We start from the raw sequence: 16,510 nt of genomic DNA, 5'->3' as shown, positions 1-16,510 counted from the left end.
GCAGAAGGGGACAAGGAAGCTGGTGATAGGGAACCCAAGGTTGAGTAAGGATAGTGTTGATGTGTTGTGAGGTTGTTAACCATTGTCATAGGACAACATGTGTACTAACTGTTAAATGAGAAACTACTTTGTTCTGTAAACCTTCATCTAAAGTGAGAATAGCAGCACAATTGGAAGAGAGTAGTCAATGTCACTGAACTGTGCATGTAGAAATTTTTGAATTGGTCTATCTGGCTATGTATATTTTCACCAAAAAAAAAAGGTGGAGAAGGGAGAGGGTTGACATGTTGTGGGGTTGTTAACCAATGTCATAAAACAATATGTGTACTACTGTTTCATGAGAAACTATTCTGTAAGCCTTCACCTGAAGTACAATTAAAAAAAAAAAGAATATGTAGTAATTATATATATATGGACCTAATAACAGAGCTTCAAAATAAATAAAGCAAAAACTGACAAAACTAGAAAGAGATATAAACAAATAATTATGGTTGTAAATTTTCACATTTATTCTCTCAATTGTTGATCAAACAAATAGACACAAAAAATATATAATTTAGGAAATTTGAATGCTCTTGAACCAACTTAATTGAAATTTATATATTTATTGAAGAATACATAAATTCTTTTCAATTGCAAATGGAACATTCACCAAAAGAGATTATCTACTGGGCTATAATATTAGTCTCAATAAATTTCACAGGATTAAAATCATGTAGAATATGTTCTCTGACATTACAATTGGAAAATCCCCCAAGTATTTGGAAAGTAAGCAGCACTCTTCTAACTAACACATAGGTCAGAAAAATAAATCACAAGGGAAATTAGAAAACATTTTAATCAAATGATGAAACCACAATGTATCATAATTTGTAAGATGCAGCAAAAGCAGAGAAGGGAATTTATCATTTTAAATGTTTTTGAGGGAAATTTATAGCTTTGTACACTTAAAATCTATCATTTATGTTTTCACCATAAGAAATTTAAAAAGAAGTGCAAATTAAACCCAAAATAAATAGAGGAGATAATAAAGTTCTGAAATTGATGAAATAGAAAATGTATAAACAACAGAGAAAATCAATGAAATCAAGATTTCGTTCTTTGAAAAAATTAATAAAATGAATAAATCCTAGCTAGATTGAACAAGTTAAAAAAAAAAGAGTAAACACAAATTACTAATATCAGTGTCATGGATTGAATTATGTCCCCCCAAAAATGTGTGTATTAATTTGGCTGGGCCATGATTCCCAGTATTGTGTGATTTTCCTATATGTTGTAAATCCTGCCTCTATGATGTTAATGAGGGAGGATGGGTGGCAGTTGTGTTAGTAAGGCAGGACTCAGTCTACAACATTAGTTTGTGTTCTGAGGCAATCTCTTGAGATATAAAAGCGAGAAGTGAGCAGAGAGACGGGGACCTCATACCACCATGAAAGCAGTGCCAGGAGCAGAGTATGTCCTTTGGATCCGGGGTCCCTGCGCAGAGAAGCTCCTCGTCCGGGGAAACGCTGATGAGAAAAAGGCTGACAGAGGGAGAAAGCCTTCCCCTGGATCTGATGCCCTGAATTTGGACTTTTAGCCTACTTTACTGTGAAGAAATAAATTTCTCTTTGTTAAAGCCATCCACTTGTGGTATTTCTGTTGTAGCAGCACTAGATGACTAAGACAATCAGGAACGAAAGAGGGAACATCATGACGGGTACAACAGACATTAAAAGGATAATTTTAAAAAAAGTTTGAACAACTTTATGCCAATAAATAATTATGTGAAATAAATGTTAACAAAGTTGACTCTAAAATAAATAAAAAATCTAAATAGCCCTATATCTGTAAATTTATAAAAAATTTCGTATCTTTAAAAGAGAAATAACACCACTTTTATATAAACTCTTTCGAAAAATCACCTTGCAACTCATTTTACATGGCCACCATACCTTGATATCTAAATTTTAAAAAAAAATACAGATTAATATCCCTCATGAACATAAATGCAAAAGTCTCAAAATATTAACAAGTCAGATAATATCCCTCATGAACATAACTGCAGAAGTCTCAATATTAGCAAGTCAAATTCAGTAATATATAAAAAGAATAATGAATCATGACCAATTACAGAATTTTCCCCAGCATTGAAAGTTTAGTTCAACTTTTGAAAATTAATGTAATTTTCTGCCTTAACAGAATAAAGGAAAAATATCAGTGGTCTTCGCAATAGATGCAGACAGCATTTCACAAAGTTCCACACCCATTCATTATAAAAACTTATCAAATTAGGCGTAGAAGAATACTGCTTCAATCTGATCAAGGATATCTAGTTAAAACTTAAACGAACGTATATTTAATGATAAAAGACTGTTTTCCCCCTGAATTGGGACAAGGGAAAGATGGCTGCTTTCACCACTTTTATTCAATATTTTTCTTAAGTTTTAACCAGTTCAACAAGGTTAGAAAAATAAGTGACATGTATATTGGAAAGGAAGAAATAAAACTGTCTTTATGGATACATAACACAGTTGTGTATGTGGAAAATCTTAAGGAATCTACCAAAAATACTATCAAGTGAATGGACAAAAATAAATTGTATTTCATAAATTAACAACAAACAATTGAAAAATAAAATTAAAAATTACAATAACATCAAAAAACAAAATATTTAGAATGAATTTAACAAAAAGGTATGCAATTCCTCTATCTGCAAACTAAAAAAAGCATTGATGAGAGAAATTAAAGATAACTTTTCACAGACCCCACTGTAACACATCACTTTGTTTTGTAGTTTATTGGTCTGATAAGCATGCTTCTCCCTCCCTTCCCACCGCTTACCTCCTCAACAACGATCTCCTTGAGGGCAAAAACCAGGTCTTCTTCCAAGGAGGAGGCAGTATAGAGAGGGTAAGGGCTAAGAGTATAAGCTCTGGTGTCAAGTATATGCCTGGGTGGGTATCTCTGATCTGTCGTTTATTATGTAAATTTGGAAAAGTAACTTAAATTGAACCCTGTTTTCCTTAACCCTAAAATGAGAAGAAAGAATATGTACCGCACAGAGTTGTTCTAAGATTAAGTGAGATAATGTATAAGGAGTGCCTAACATATGAGCAATCCTCTGGAAATCTCTGTTATTACTTAATTACATTAAGTAAACATTACCTATTATTATGTTGTAAATTAATAATATTATGTTTAATACTTAATATCACCTAGCACAGCCTGCTTGTTTTAGATGTCCAGTATTTTGAATGAGGAAAGGAATGAATGATTCCAGGGGCTGATATCAAGCCCAGGAAGCTCAGGTCTAGTCTGGATATTGGAATCCAGCTGGAGTGGGAGTAGTCAGAATTACATAGTCAAACACTCTCAGGCATCAAACAACTGGCCAAATGGAGAAGGAGAGAGAGAGACATGGTCTAGCTCTTGGGATGAGAAGACAGCCAAGAGCACAACAGGTGAATCACGTGCTCATATTTCAGGGGCCATTTTAGGGATAATTGAGAGCCAAATGTTGCCCAGCCCAGCTGAGAACACCTGGTTTATCTGCTGCTCTGTTATTGATTAACTGTGGGTGCCCTCTTGCCACACCCTCCTGCTCAAATATAATTAAAATTTAAAATAACTTGACTTTAGGAAGAACTGGACAAAGTGCAGTACCTGGTCTATGGGTGGGAGTTGGCGGGGTGTAGGCAGCAATGATAGTTGGTATCAGAAACACTTTGTACCTGTTTACTTTGACAAAGAATCAGATCCAAGTTCTCCCCTGGAGTGGAGAATGAGACGGGCAGTCTTTTGAGCTGGGTGTGGGAATCTGTTTAAAATCCCAAACATGATGTCAAAACTTGGTCATGCGGTTGTAAATTTGAAAAGAGGGTTGATGCTGCAGGAAGGTGCTGTGGGATTGGGAGAGAGACAGATACCAGCCATACCTAGAAGCAGAATCTTTGATGTGGTAAAAAAAAAAAAAGAAAAGAAATTATTCACTACAGATGATCTGGTAAGCATGCTTACCTTGCTTATTAGATAATCTGTCTACCCAGGAAATTGACAAGAAGTAGGCTTACATTGGGGTCTGGGTGGCACAGTGGTTAAGCGTTTGGCTGCTAACCAAAAGGTTGGCAGTTCGAATCCACTAGCCATTCCTTGGAAACCCTGTGGGCAGTTCTACTCTGTCCTATAGGGTCACTCTTAGTCAGAATCCACTCAACAGCAACGAGTTTGGTTTTTTTTTTTTTTTTTTTTTGGTTTAGACTTACATGAGGGCCAATTGCACAGCTGTTGAAGGGGTCCTTGCATCTGGAGCAGAGCTTGTCCCTAGGACCAAGGATCGGGGCCCCTGCACTGAGAACCTCCTAGACCCAGAGAAAGAGCTGTAACACTGAAGATGGCAGAAGATGGCAGCGGTGGGTTTGCCAGGCCAGGGAGCAGAGCAAGAGCTCAGCGCCTTTAGGAAGGAGGCTTGCTGAGGAGTTAAAAGAGCTATAACACTTGCTTGGGCAGGTAGAGGCCTGAGTGTGCTCCGTGCAGGGGTTGCCTGGGAGGATCCTGTGCAAGGGTCTTGCTACAGCAGGGCAGACCCAGATGCCTCTGGGCAGGAGGCTTGCCAGCAGAGGTAAAAGAGCTGTAACACTTGCTAGTGCAAGCCAAGAGAGGCCTGAGAGTGCCCCATGCAGGGGTTGCAAGCCTCCCCCCGCCCCCTGCTCTGGGCAGTAGGGGCCCACATAGTGTGGCAGGAGCCAGAAGCAGAGGCCTTGGAATGGCCCAGCAGCAGAGGCTCAGGAGATCTGGGCAGGGTTCTTCCCACCTGTCAGGTAACGCCTAGTGATGACGTGAACACAGCGTCTCACCAGAACCATGAAACTCCTGCCCGGCAACATAAGAATGGACATGAGTAATTTGGGGGAAGGGTAAGCATTTCCCTTTTAGGAATCTGCTGTTATTGCTTACTGTTTGCTTTTAATAATAATAATAATGGCTTTCACTTTGCCAAACAACAAAACAAAAACTTGGTTACAAGGAATCTGAGCCTTTTGTGTTACAAACCCTGGCCCTCATAGACCGCCTCTTGTGCCCTGGAAATGTCTGAAACCCTGAAGATGAGTAGGGCTGTGGCAAGAGCACTAGAGAGAGAGGTAGGGGCCCTCAGTTTTTTGGGGCTTTCCCACCAGCTCCTTGTGTGATCTGGACTTGTTTCCTCATCTTCTAGGTCTCAGAAGTGGGCCAACTGGATCAGCATTTCCCAAAATGTCTTCCTAGGATGTTAATAGGTATTACGAAGAAAAAGATTCTGTTAACCAGTTTTTCCCATGCTGCCATATGTGAACTACTGGTATTAGGTGAAATGACTTTAGGTGGTTCTTGGTTGAAACTTTAATATTTAATTGTTATTTAATTATAGCAAATTACCCTACTTTTCCACTTATAGTAGTGATCTAAAGCACTCTAAATATAAGATTTTAATGGGTGAATAGACTTAAAGAAAAATATTAAATCAATAATAGTACAGATTGAAGATATGGCAAAAGGCATGAAGGTGGTATACAAATGACTGTAATTTGAGAAATGCTCTGTTAAACCAAATTAAACTGGCTTATTTGTTGCAGGACTTCTCTCAGAGTGTTTTATGATGATGGGCATTTTGCCTCTTCTAGAAGGAAATTGTCATCTAGCATTTCTCTAACTGATTTGACTATAGAACCCCTCTTTTCTTTAAAATAATAGAGCATCTTGTTAGCCTCTTGTTCTGAAGATTGCACTTCAGGAAATGCTGACGAGATGAATGCGGAGGTGCCTTTTAGAGCTGGCTTTCTTAGCATCTTGGTTCCTAGTCTTTCCCTATGCCTGATGCAAAGTCTTAGAAATAAGTATAGGAATGGACTGGAAATGGCTGTGTCATGGATTGAATTATGTCCCCCCAAAAATGTGTGTATCAATTTGGCTGGGCCATGATTCCCAGTATTGTGTGATTTTCCTATATGTTGTAAATCCTGCTTCTATGATGTTAATGAGGGAGGATGGGTGGCAGTTGTGTTAGTAAGGCAGGACTCAATCTACAAGATTGGTTTGTGTTCTGAGGCAATCTCTTGAGATATAAAAGCGAGAAGTGAGCAGAGAGACAGGGGGACCTCATACCACCATGAAAGCAGTGCCAGGAGCAGAGTATGTCCTTTGGATCCGGGGTCCCTGCGCAGAGAAGCTCCTCATCCGGGGGAACGCTGATGAGAAAAAGGCCGACAGAGGGAGAAAGCCTTCCCCTGGATCTGATGCCCTGAATTTGGACTTTTAGCCTACTTTACTGTGAAGAAATAAATTTCTCTTTGTTAAAGCCATCCACTTGTGGTATTTCTGTTGTAGCAGCACTAGATGACTAAGACAGGCTGTTTAAGCAGATTTATATAGTGGTTAAGAGCACTTTAGACCCTAAATACAATGTGGTATCCTAGATTGGATCCTGGAACAGAAAAAAGGCATTAATGGAAAAAACTAATGAAATCTAATCTGGAATTTAGTTAATACTAGTTAAAACAAGTGCTGTGTAAAATGGAGTTTATTTAATATTAATATACCAAGATCGGTTTCTTAGTTTTGACAAATGTACTGTGTAATGTAAGTTGTTAACAACAGAGGAAACTAGGTGAGGGGTATACAGGATTCTCTGTACTGTCTTTGCAACTTTTCTGTAAATCTAAAACTATTCCAAAATTTAAAAGTTTACTAAAAAAATAAAGCACATCAGACCAAAGTTTGGTTTTCTAATTCTGTCCACTCACTAGGTAGGTCACTCTGGGCAGTTGATTCAATTTCTCTAATTTTTTATCAGTAGAATATAAATTACAGTAGTTCTCTCTCAATAGCTTGATGGGAGGATTAAATATTACAAAACTAAAGTTCCTAGAGTAATGCCTGATTATGTAATAAGACCTTAGGCCATGTAAGGTGATCAGTGGGGAATTGTGACTAGGCTCTCTGGAAATATTACAGCTTCTTGGCAAACCCCACGTGCTGGGGTCAGGAGTTGTGTCAGCAGAGGGTGTATGGAACTACGAGGCCCAGTACACAAACCTGCAAAGCCTGGTAATATCCCTTTCTCACTCCTTTACCTTGTCTGGCAGTGCTCGGCATAAAAGAACAGGGCTAAGCCAAACAAGAGTGAGAGGAATCACATTCACTCACTCACTAAATCCCCACTGAGGCCCCTCCGTGGGCCTTTGCTGGTCCCGAATTTGGCCCAAGAGTGGGCCCTGTTAACCATAATAGGAGGGGCATTTGTCACCCTCCTGTCTTACATTCTTTTGTGGTTACTGGCCCTCCCAGTCATAACCTACTCCCTCCAACATTTCTCAACTTCAAATTAGTTTTAGGGCCAAAGTCCCCTTGGAGCCAGAGAGGGGAAACCTCTCCAGACCAAAGACCTGAGTATGCTCAGCCTTCTGAGGGCACAGAACTGCAGGCAGTCAGGTTGTGGCCATAAAATCCTCAGCAGGAGCTGGTAAACAAGGCAGATAGACTGGGAGAAGGAATGTTTTGGCTGAAAGAGGCTGTGATTCTGTACCTCTGCTAACTCTCCAAGAACCTGTGTCTACGTGGTAAATGGGTGGAGAAGAGAGAGAAATAGCACTTCCGTGTGCAGACAGACACTGGCATTTATAGCAGGCTTATCACAAAAGCCTATGAGTTATATTTCACAGCAAACAGTTATTGGAGAGACAAAAGGAGGAAACAAAAAGGGACATAAGCATCAATAAAAGAAAGCAAAAAAACATGTTACAAAGGGCATCTTTTAAGCATTCCTCTTAGAAAGTCCTGGTCCACCTGAAAGATAAAAACAGAATTTTCAAGAAAAATTTGTTCTCATTAATATTAATTAAAATGATTTTAGAATTAAAATTAATTTTAAGATAAAAATGAATTAAGAATTAAAGGGAGAAATAGTTGTACAATAAGGATTGAAGACTTCAATACCCTCATTTCAATAATGGGTAAAACAACTAGACAGAAGATCAGTAAAAATTTGAGGACCTGAACAACGCTATAAACCAATTAGACCTAATAGACATATACAGAACGTTCCACCTAAAAACAGAGGAATGCACATTCTTTTCAAGTGCACATGGAACATTCTCCAGGAGATACCATATATTAGGCCACAAAACAAGTCTTAATAAATTTTAGAATATTAAAATAATACAAAGTATCTTTTCTGTTCGTAATGGAATGAAGCTAAAAGTCAATAATAAAAGAAAAATTGGAAAATTCACAAATATTTGGAAATTAAACAGCTCTTAAACAACCAGTGAGTCAAAAAAGAAGTCATAAAGGAAATTAGAAAATACCTTGAGACGAGTGTACAAAGCAGTGTTCAGAGGGAAATTTATAGTTACAAATGCCTGCATTAAAAAATATTCCAAATCAATAACCTAAGTGTACACCTTAAGGAACAAGAAAAAGAAGAGCAAACTAAACCCAAAGCTAGCAGAAGGAAGGAAATAAAGATTAGAGTGGAGATAAATGAAATAGAGAATAGAAAAACAATAGAGAAAATAAACAAAACCAAAAGTTGGTTCTTTGAAAAGATCAACAAAACTGACAAACCTTTAGCTAGACTGACTGCGAAGAAAAGAGAAAAGGTTCAAATTACTAAAATCAGAAGGGAAAAATGGGGGCATTACTACTGAGTTTACAGAAATAAAGGATTATAAGAGAATACTATGAACAGGTGTATGCCAACTAGAAATGGACAGGTTCTCAGAAACACACCAACTATCAAAACTGACTCAAGAAGAGATAGAAAACAAGTAAAGAGATTGAATTAGTAATCAAAAATTTCTCACAAAGAAAAGCCCAGGACCAGGTGGTAATTTCTATCAAACATTTAAAGAAGAATTAATACCAATTCTTCACTCACTCTTCAAAAAAAAATAGAAAAGGTGGGAACACTTCTCGTCTTAGTTACCTAGTGCTGCTGTAACAGAAATACCACAAGTTGCTGGCTTTAAAGAACATAAATTAGTTTTTTCATAATTCTAGAGGATAAAAGTCTAAATCAGGGTCTTGGTCATTTCGATTCCTTCTTTGTCGATAGCCTCAGGCATTCCGTGTTTCCTTGACTAGTAGATGATCCTCACATGCCATCTGTCTTCCCCTGGTGTGTGCATGTGTCCCTGAGTCTAATCTGCTTTTTTATAACTCAGAGGTGATTAGTTTTTTAATCCACCCTTTTCAGGTATGAGCTAATTAATATAACAAAGAAAACCCTATTTCCAAATAGGATTACATCCACAGGTAAAGAGATTAGGATTCCAACACATATTTTGAAGGGATACAATTCAGTCTATATCACTTCCCAACTCATCCTATGAGGCCAACATTATCCTGATACCAAAGCCAGACAAAGACATTACAAGAAAAGAATACTACAGACCAATATTCCTTATGAATATAGATACAAAGATACTCAACAAAATACTAGCAAACCAAATTCAGCAGCATATTAAAACGATAATACGCCATTACCAAGTGGGATTTACCCCCAGAATGCAAGATGGTTCAAATTACAAAAGTCAATGTAATATACCACATTAGTAGACTGAAGGAGAAAAACAAACAAACAAGCAAAACAAGATCATCTCAATTGATTGGAAAAAGCGTTTGACAATATCAACATACTTTCATGATAAAAACAATCAACTAGGAATAGAAGTGAACTTCCTCAGTGTGATAAAGCCATATATGAAAACCCACACCTAGCATTATAATGATGTTACTCATTGTTGATGCTCAATTGAATGCTTTTCCCCTAAAATAAGGAGCAAGGCAAGGATGCCCACTTTCGCCACTTCTGTTCAACATAGTCCTGGGAGTTTTAGCCAGAGCAATAAGGTAATAAAAAGAAATAAAAGGTATCTAAATTGGAAAAGAAGAAGTAAAATTATCTCTGTTCACAGATGACATGATGTTATATATAGAAAACCCTAAAGAATCTACCAAAAAAAAAAAAAAACTGTTAAGAGTTAATAAATTCAGCAAATTTGTAGAATACAAAATCAATATACAGGAATTGGTTGTATTTCTATACACTAGCAATGAACAATGTGAACAGGAAATTAAGAAAAAACTCCATTTACAATAGCACCAAAATGAATAAAATACTTAGGAATAAATTTTTAAATAAGAAGGTGAAAGACTTATATACTAAAAACTGTAAAACATTGCAAAGAAATTAAGGAAGACCTAAATCATGTTCATGGATTGGAAGACTTACTCTTGTTAAGATGACAGTACTACCCAAAGTGATACATCAATTCAATGCAATCCTTGTCAAAATTCCTATGGTGTTATTTTGCAGAAATAGAAAAACCCATCCTAATATTCATATGGAATTTCAAGGGACCTCAAATAGCCAAAACAATATTGAAAAAGAAAAAATTAGAGGACTTCCTGATTTCAAAACTACTTCAAACCTACAGTAATTGAAACAGTATGGTATTGGCATAAGGCTAGACATAGAGACTAATGGAATAGAATACAGAGCCCAGCAATAAACCATCACATATATGGTCAATTGCTTTTTGACAAGGGTACTACCACTATTCAATGAAGAAAGGACGGTCTTTTCAATAAATGGTGCTGGGAAAACTGGATATCCACATGCAAAGGAATGAAGTTGGGTCCTTACCTTATATCATATGCAAAAATCAACTCAAAATAGAGCAAATCTAAGATTTAAACTATAAAACTCTTAGAAGAAAACATAAGGGAAATTTTTCATGACCTTGGATGTGGCAGTGGATTCTTAGATATAACACCAAAAGCACAGATAATGAAAGAAAAAATAGAGAAACTGAAATTCCTCCTTGATGTTCATTCTTATTTCTATTTAATATCAGACTGCACCGGCAAGAATTTTCAAAAACCTACGTAATAATAATATATAATAGTGGGTATCGTTGTTTTGAAAGGAATGCCTCTCATGTTTCTCCTTTAGTTTTATTTGGTTTAGATTATCTACTCTTTATCATACCATACCATTTTTCCACATAGTGATTCATCTCGTGCATCTGTGCTTCATCTTGATTTATTTTGTGCATCCGTTAGCAAGATGTGTCCTAAGGTATCAGAAAAGCCTAAGAGAGGTCGTAAGGGTTTTATGAGTTATTTGGTATGATTTGGTAGGTTATTTTTTGGGTCAGGGAATACTCAAAATTTTTTCCCATATAGATTAATGGTGGAGCCCTGGTGGCACAGTGGTTAAGAGATCAGCTGCTAACCAAAAGGTCAGCAGTTCAAATCCACCAGCTACTCCTTGGAAACCCTATGGGGTGGTTCTACTCTGTCCTAATGGGTTGCTATATGGTCGCTATGAGTCAGAATAGACTTGATGGCAGTGGGTTTTTTTTTTTTTTTTTTAACTAATAGTAATTGCTTCTTTGCTTTATGCCATTTCAGCTTTCCAAAGGTTTCATAGGAACACTCTACTTTCAGGTAGCGGGGGAAACTTGTACTTTCTCAGATATCCATTAAAAAAAAAAAAAAAGATTAAGAAGTATGGTTTGATGCTGATGAGTCTCATCTCTTTCCTGAGCTTCAGTCTCTTACATCAAACTGCTTATACACAGCTCCTCTTAGATGGCCCACCGGCACCTCAAACTCAGTCATCCAAATTCAATTTTTCATTTTCCCTTCTAACACCTGCTCTTCCTGCTTGGTTCCCTGTTTCAGTAAGTAACACCATCACTAACCTCAGTGACTCAAGCTGTAAACCTGGAAATAATCCTTGACACCATCTTTTCCCTCTTCCCTCTTCTCCTGCATTCAATGTCTATATCCTATTGGTGTTACCTCCTGGATATCTCTCAAGTCTATGTACTTCTCTGTATCTTCACTGCCACTGCCCTAGTTTGGGCCAACATTACCCTTCACTCTGATTACTGTAGTAGCCTCCTAACTGGTCTCCTAGCATCAGTCTATTCAATTAAGAATACTTCCAGCTGCAAGTAACAGAATACCCAACTTAAAATAGGATTTAAAACAGGGCTTATTTTCTACCACATTACAAGAAATCTAGAGGTAGGCAGTTCTGGCTTTACTTCAAGCAGTCTCTCTATGGGCCGTCATCTTTGCAATATTCTTGTTTTTTTCCCCTTAGGCTTATCTCATGGTCACAAGATGACTGCCACAACTCCAGGCATCACATTTGTGATCAAGGCAGGAAGACGGGAGAAAGGCAGCACCAACTATGCCTGACGTATTCATTAAGAAAGTATAAGTTTTCCCAGAAGTTTTTTGGGAGATTTTCCCTTATGTCTCTTTAGCCAGAATTGGGTTCCTGACTCCCATCACCACACCTAGTTTCAAGGGAGGCTGAGAAAGTGGGAAACAGGATAGCTACAATTCTTAGTCAAAGGACAAGATAGGACCCCTGGTCTGTTTTTGTATGGCCCTTGAGCTAAGAATGGGCCTTACATTTTTAAAGGGTTTCTAAAAAACAAACAACACAAACAAAACAAAACAAGAATATCCAACAAATACTATAAGGCTCACAAAGTGAAATATTATCTGACTCTTTACATAAAAAATTTGCTGACCTCTGAATTAGACCAAATGTAATTTTCTAAAATGCAAACCTCATCATATAATTCCCCAGCTTCTAATCCAATTCCCCACCTTATCTCCTTAGGCTATCTTAGGATAGGACAAAGTGGACTTTAGCCTTACCCTTAACAAGTCCTATGAGGCTCTGCTTGATTGTGCTGACCTTGCCCAATTTCATTTCCTTTGAACAGTTTCTTGAAGGCACCTATATTCCCCATTGCTGCTGTAAAAATTACCATAAACTGAGTGGTTTAAAACAAGACAAATTTATCACCTTACAGTTCTGAAGATCAGAAGTCCAAAGTGGATTTCACTGGGCTAAAATCAAGATGCGTTCATGGACTGCATTCCTTCTGGAAGCTCTAGGAGAGAATCTGTTCCCTTGCCCTTTCCACCTTTTAGCGGCTTCCTACATGGAGCTAGTGGCTCATTGCTCCATCTTCAAGGCCGGTAGCATAACTTCAAATCTCTTTCTGACTCTGACCCTCTTGCCTCCCTCTTTCACTTATAAGAATCCTTGTGATTATATTGGGCCTGGCTGGATAATCCTGATACTCTCCCCATCTCAAGATTCTTAGTTTAACCATGTCTACAAAGTGGTTCAGTTTCTGGGGATTAAGATGTGGATGTCTTTGTAGAGCCATTATTCTGCCTACCATAATGCTTCACTCTGTCCAGTTGGGGTCTTTGAATTTGCTATTCTCTCTCCCCGAGAAAGCCTTTCTCTGGCCTGCCTAAATCCAGCTTACCTTTTAGGGCCAGCCTAAAAGAGGCCTTCCTGGATCTTGTCTATGTGTTTCTTCAGTACTTCTGCTGTCTTAGCAATAATCACACTGTCTTAAATGACTTCATTATGTATCATTCTCCCCCACAACACCACATGAAGGTAAAAACCATGTTTGTCTTGCCCGGTGTTTTGTTCTTACCTTGGTATCTGGTATATAATAGGCACTCAACACACATTTGTTGAATGAACAAATGAATAAACGAATTTCTGAGGGAAAAACAATTCTGGAATGCCAAGGTTCTAGGCTTTTCTTTCAAAGTCAACGGAATAGCAGATGACCAGAGGAATGACCTAATCCTCTAGATTTTTCTTTGGCCCTTAGTGACAAGGTCATGTGGCAAAGATTAGAGCCAAAGCTGTAGAAGTGGTATAGGATAATCAGACCTCAGCTACCAAATGACCTGAGAAGTTTGGGCCATCGTATGTCAATAACCCAACCTCATCCACACACCCTCTCCACAACTCTTTCTCCCCCATACACCACTACTCATAACTGTCACCCTTCCCTAGATCAATAGATTAACTAGATTAACCCCAGAAGCTATCTGTCTTAGTCATCTAGTGCTGCTATAACAGAAATACCAGAAGTGGATGGCTTTAACAAGGAGAAATTTATTCTTTCACAGTCTAGCAGACTAGAAGTCCAAATTCAGGGTGCCAGCTCCAGGGGAAGGCTTTCTCTCTCTCTACTGGCTCTGGGGGAAGGTCCTTGTCATCAATCTTCCCCTGGTCTAGAAGCTTTTCAGTGCAGGGATCCCAGGTCCAAAGAATGCATGCTCCTGGTTTCTTCTTGCTTGGTGGTAATGAGATCCCCCATCACTCTGCTCACTTCTCTCTTTTATATCTCAGAAGAGAGTCACTTAAGGGGCGGGCCAAGATGGCAGAGTAGTCAGACACTTCCGGTGGTCCCTCTTACAACAAAGACCCAAAAAAACAAGTGAATTGATTATATATGACAATCTAGGAGCCCTGAACAACAAAGGCAAAGTTGAGGAAGTGGACTGAGTGGCGGGGGGAGGGAGAGACAGTTCGGAAGCAGTGAGGAGTTGCCAGACCTGACCCAGCGAGAGCCTGCGTCCTTCAGGCCTGATCAGCTCATGGTGCCTGGTGAGGCAGGCAAGCAGTGGCGCTCGGCAGGTGTTTTCCACTTTGGGAGAGACCCAATGGCAGAGAGTCTATTTGGCCATCCAGAACCAGTGAGAAGCAGCCCTTGATTGGCGAAAGATAAGTACTTGCATCTGGCCACCGCTTAGGGAAAAGTCTCTCTCCCATTTACCTCCCTTCTCCCTGCTCTGCACTGGGTCTGGGACCGGCATCAGCAATTGCCAAGTCCCCTGGGCCAGAAGTAGGACCCATCACATTCCCTGAGCCATTCTTCTGGCCTTATAGAGTGAACAAATTAACAAACAAGGGAAAAAATAATCTGCTGGCTCCCCTAAGCCAGGAATTCAGGGTAGGCATAGCTCCTTTGCCTAGGCAAAGGCATAAGGGATCCACAGACTTTGAGTGAGTGCCCTTCCCCCTGCATAGACTTGTATGGGACCATTTCAACAGCATAGGCCCTCATTACCACAGTACAACAGGGTATATACCTGAAATCTAACTTCAGCTGTTTCAGCTGTGAAGTGGCAGGTTTGTGACATTTTGACACTCATCTGCCCATTAAGCAGGGTCTTCACCCACCCACATCAGGGGCCTGAGTAGTGGTGGCTCCACCCATGCCACCTAGCCACCTGCGACTTAGGCCGAAGAATAAGGGGTGCACTCCAGTCCTTAAAGCCAACAGCATTGGGTGCTCATAGTCCAGCTGCAAAACCCACCCATCTACTGACTCTAGGGAACAGGGACACACTTTCTTCCTGGACACTCAGGGGTGGCTGTCAGCCCCCTGCCTTGCTCACCTTGCTCAGCCTGTGTCCCCCTGCTGCAGCTGGATACCTGTGCCTACACCAATCACTCATGCCTGTCTAGAACTGTAGTTGAGAGCCTGCCACACACACTTGGTGGCTGACCACCTGGAGAACTGAGCTGAATCCATACAGGAGCAGTTGGTGGACTCCTGGGCTCACATACTTAGTGGCAGGTCTGGCCACCTGGTGCAGGACATTGGAGCTTCAGGGGTCCTGGAAACTGTGCTAGCTCACACGAGCAGCCTATTGGGGCATATCAGAACAAAACAAAACAAGAAGCTACGACACAGTAAGCAAACATAAATAAATATAATAACTTATTGATGGCTCGGAGACAACAGTCAATATCAAATCACATAAAGAGGCAGACCATGATGGCTTCAGCAAGCTCCCAAAATAAAGAATCTAGAAATTTTCTGGAGGAAGAAATTTTCTTAGAATTACCAGAGGCAGAATACAAAAGATTAATATACAGAACTATTAAAGAGATCAGGAAGGAAATTAATCAGAATGCAGAACATTCAATAGAGGAAATTAAGAAGATTAGAGAAGAGCATAATGACAGATTTAACAGGCTGCAAGAATCCATAGAGAGACAGCAATCAGAAATGCAGAAGATTAACAATAAAATTTCAGAATTAGACAAATCAGTAGAAAATCACAGGAGCAGAATTGAGGCAATGGAAGTCAGAATTAGTGAGATTGAAGATAAAGCACTTACACTAACTTATTTGAGGAAAAATCAAATAAAAGGATTTAAAAAAAATGAAGAAACCCTAAGAATTATGTGGGATTCTATCAAGAGAAATAACCTACGAGTGACTGGAGTACCAGGACAGAGGGAATAACAGAAAATACAGAGAATTGCTGAAGATTTGTTGGCAGAACACTTTCCTGATGCCGTGAAAGACGAGAAGGTATCTATCCAAGTTGCTTATCGAACCCCACATAAGGTAGATCCCAAAAGAAAGTCACCAAGACATATTATAATCAAACTTGGCCAAAACCAAAGATAAAGAGAGAGTTTTCAGAGCTGCTAGGGATAAATGAAAAGTTATCTACAAAGGAGAGTCAATATGAATAAGCTTGGACTACTCAGCAGAAACCATGCAGGAAAGAAAGCAATGGGATGACATATAAAAAGCCTTGAAGGAAAAAAATTGCCAGCCAAGAATTATATATCCAGCAAAACTCTCTCAAATATGATGGTGAAATTAGGGCATTTCCAGATAAA

This window comes from Trichechus manatus, unplaced genomic scaffold, assembly GCF_000243295.1.
Source record: "Trichechus manatus latirostris isolate Lorelei unplaced genomic scaffold, TriManLat1.0 scaffold00007, whole genome shotgun sequence".
Lineage (NCBI taxonomy): Eukaryota > Metazoa > Chordata > Mammalia > Sirenia > Trichechidae > Trichechus > Trichechus manatus.
This window is presented reverse-complemented; position numbering follows the sequence as displayed.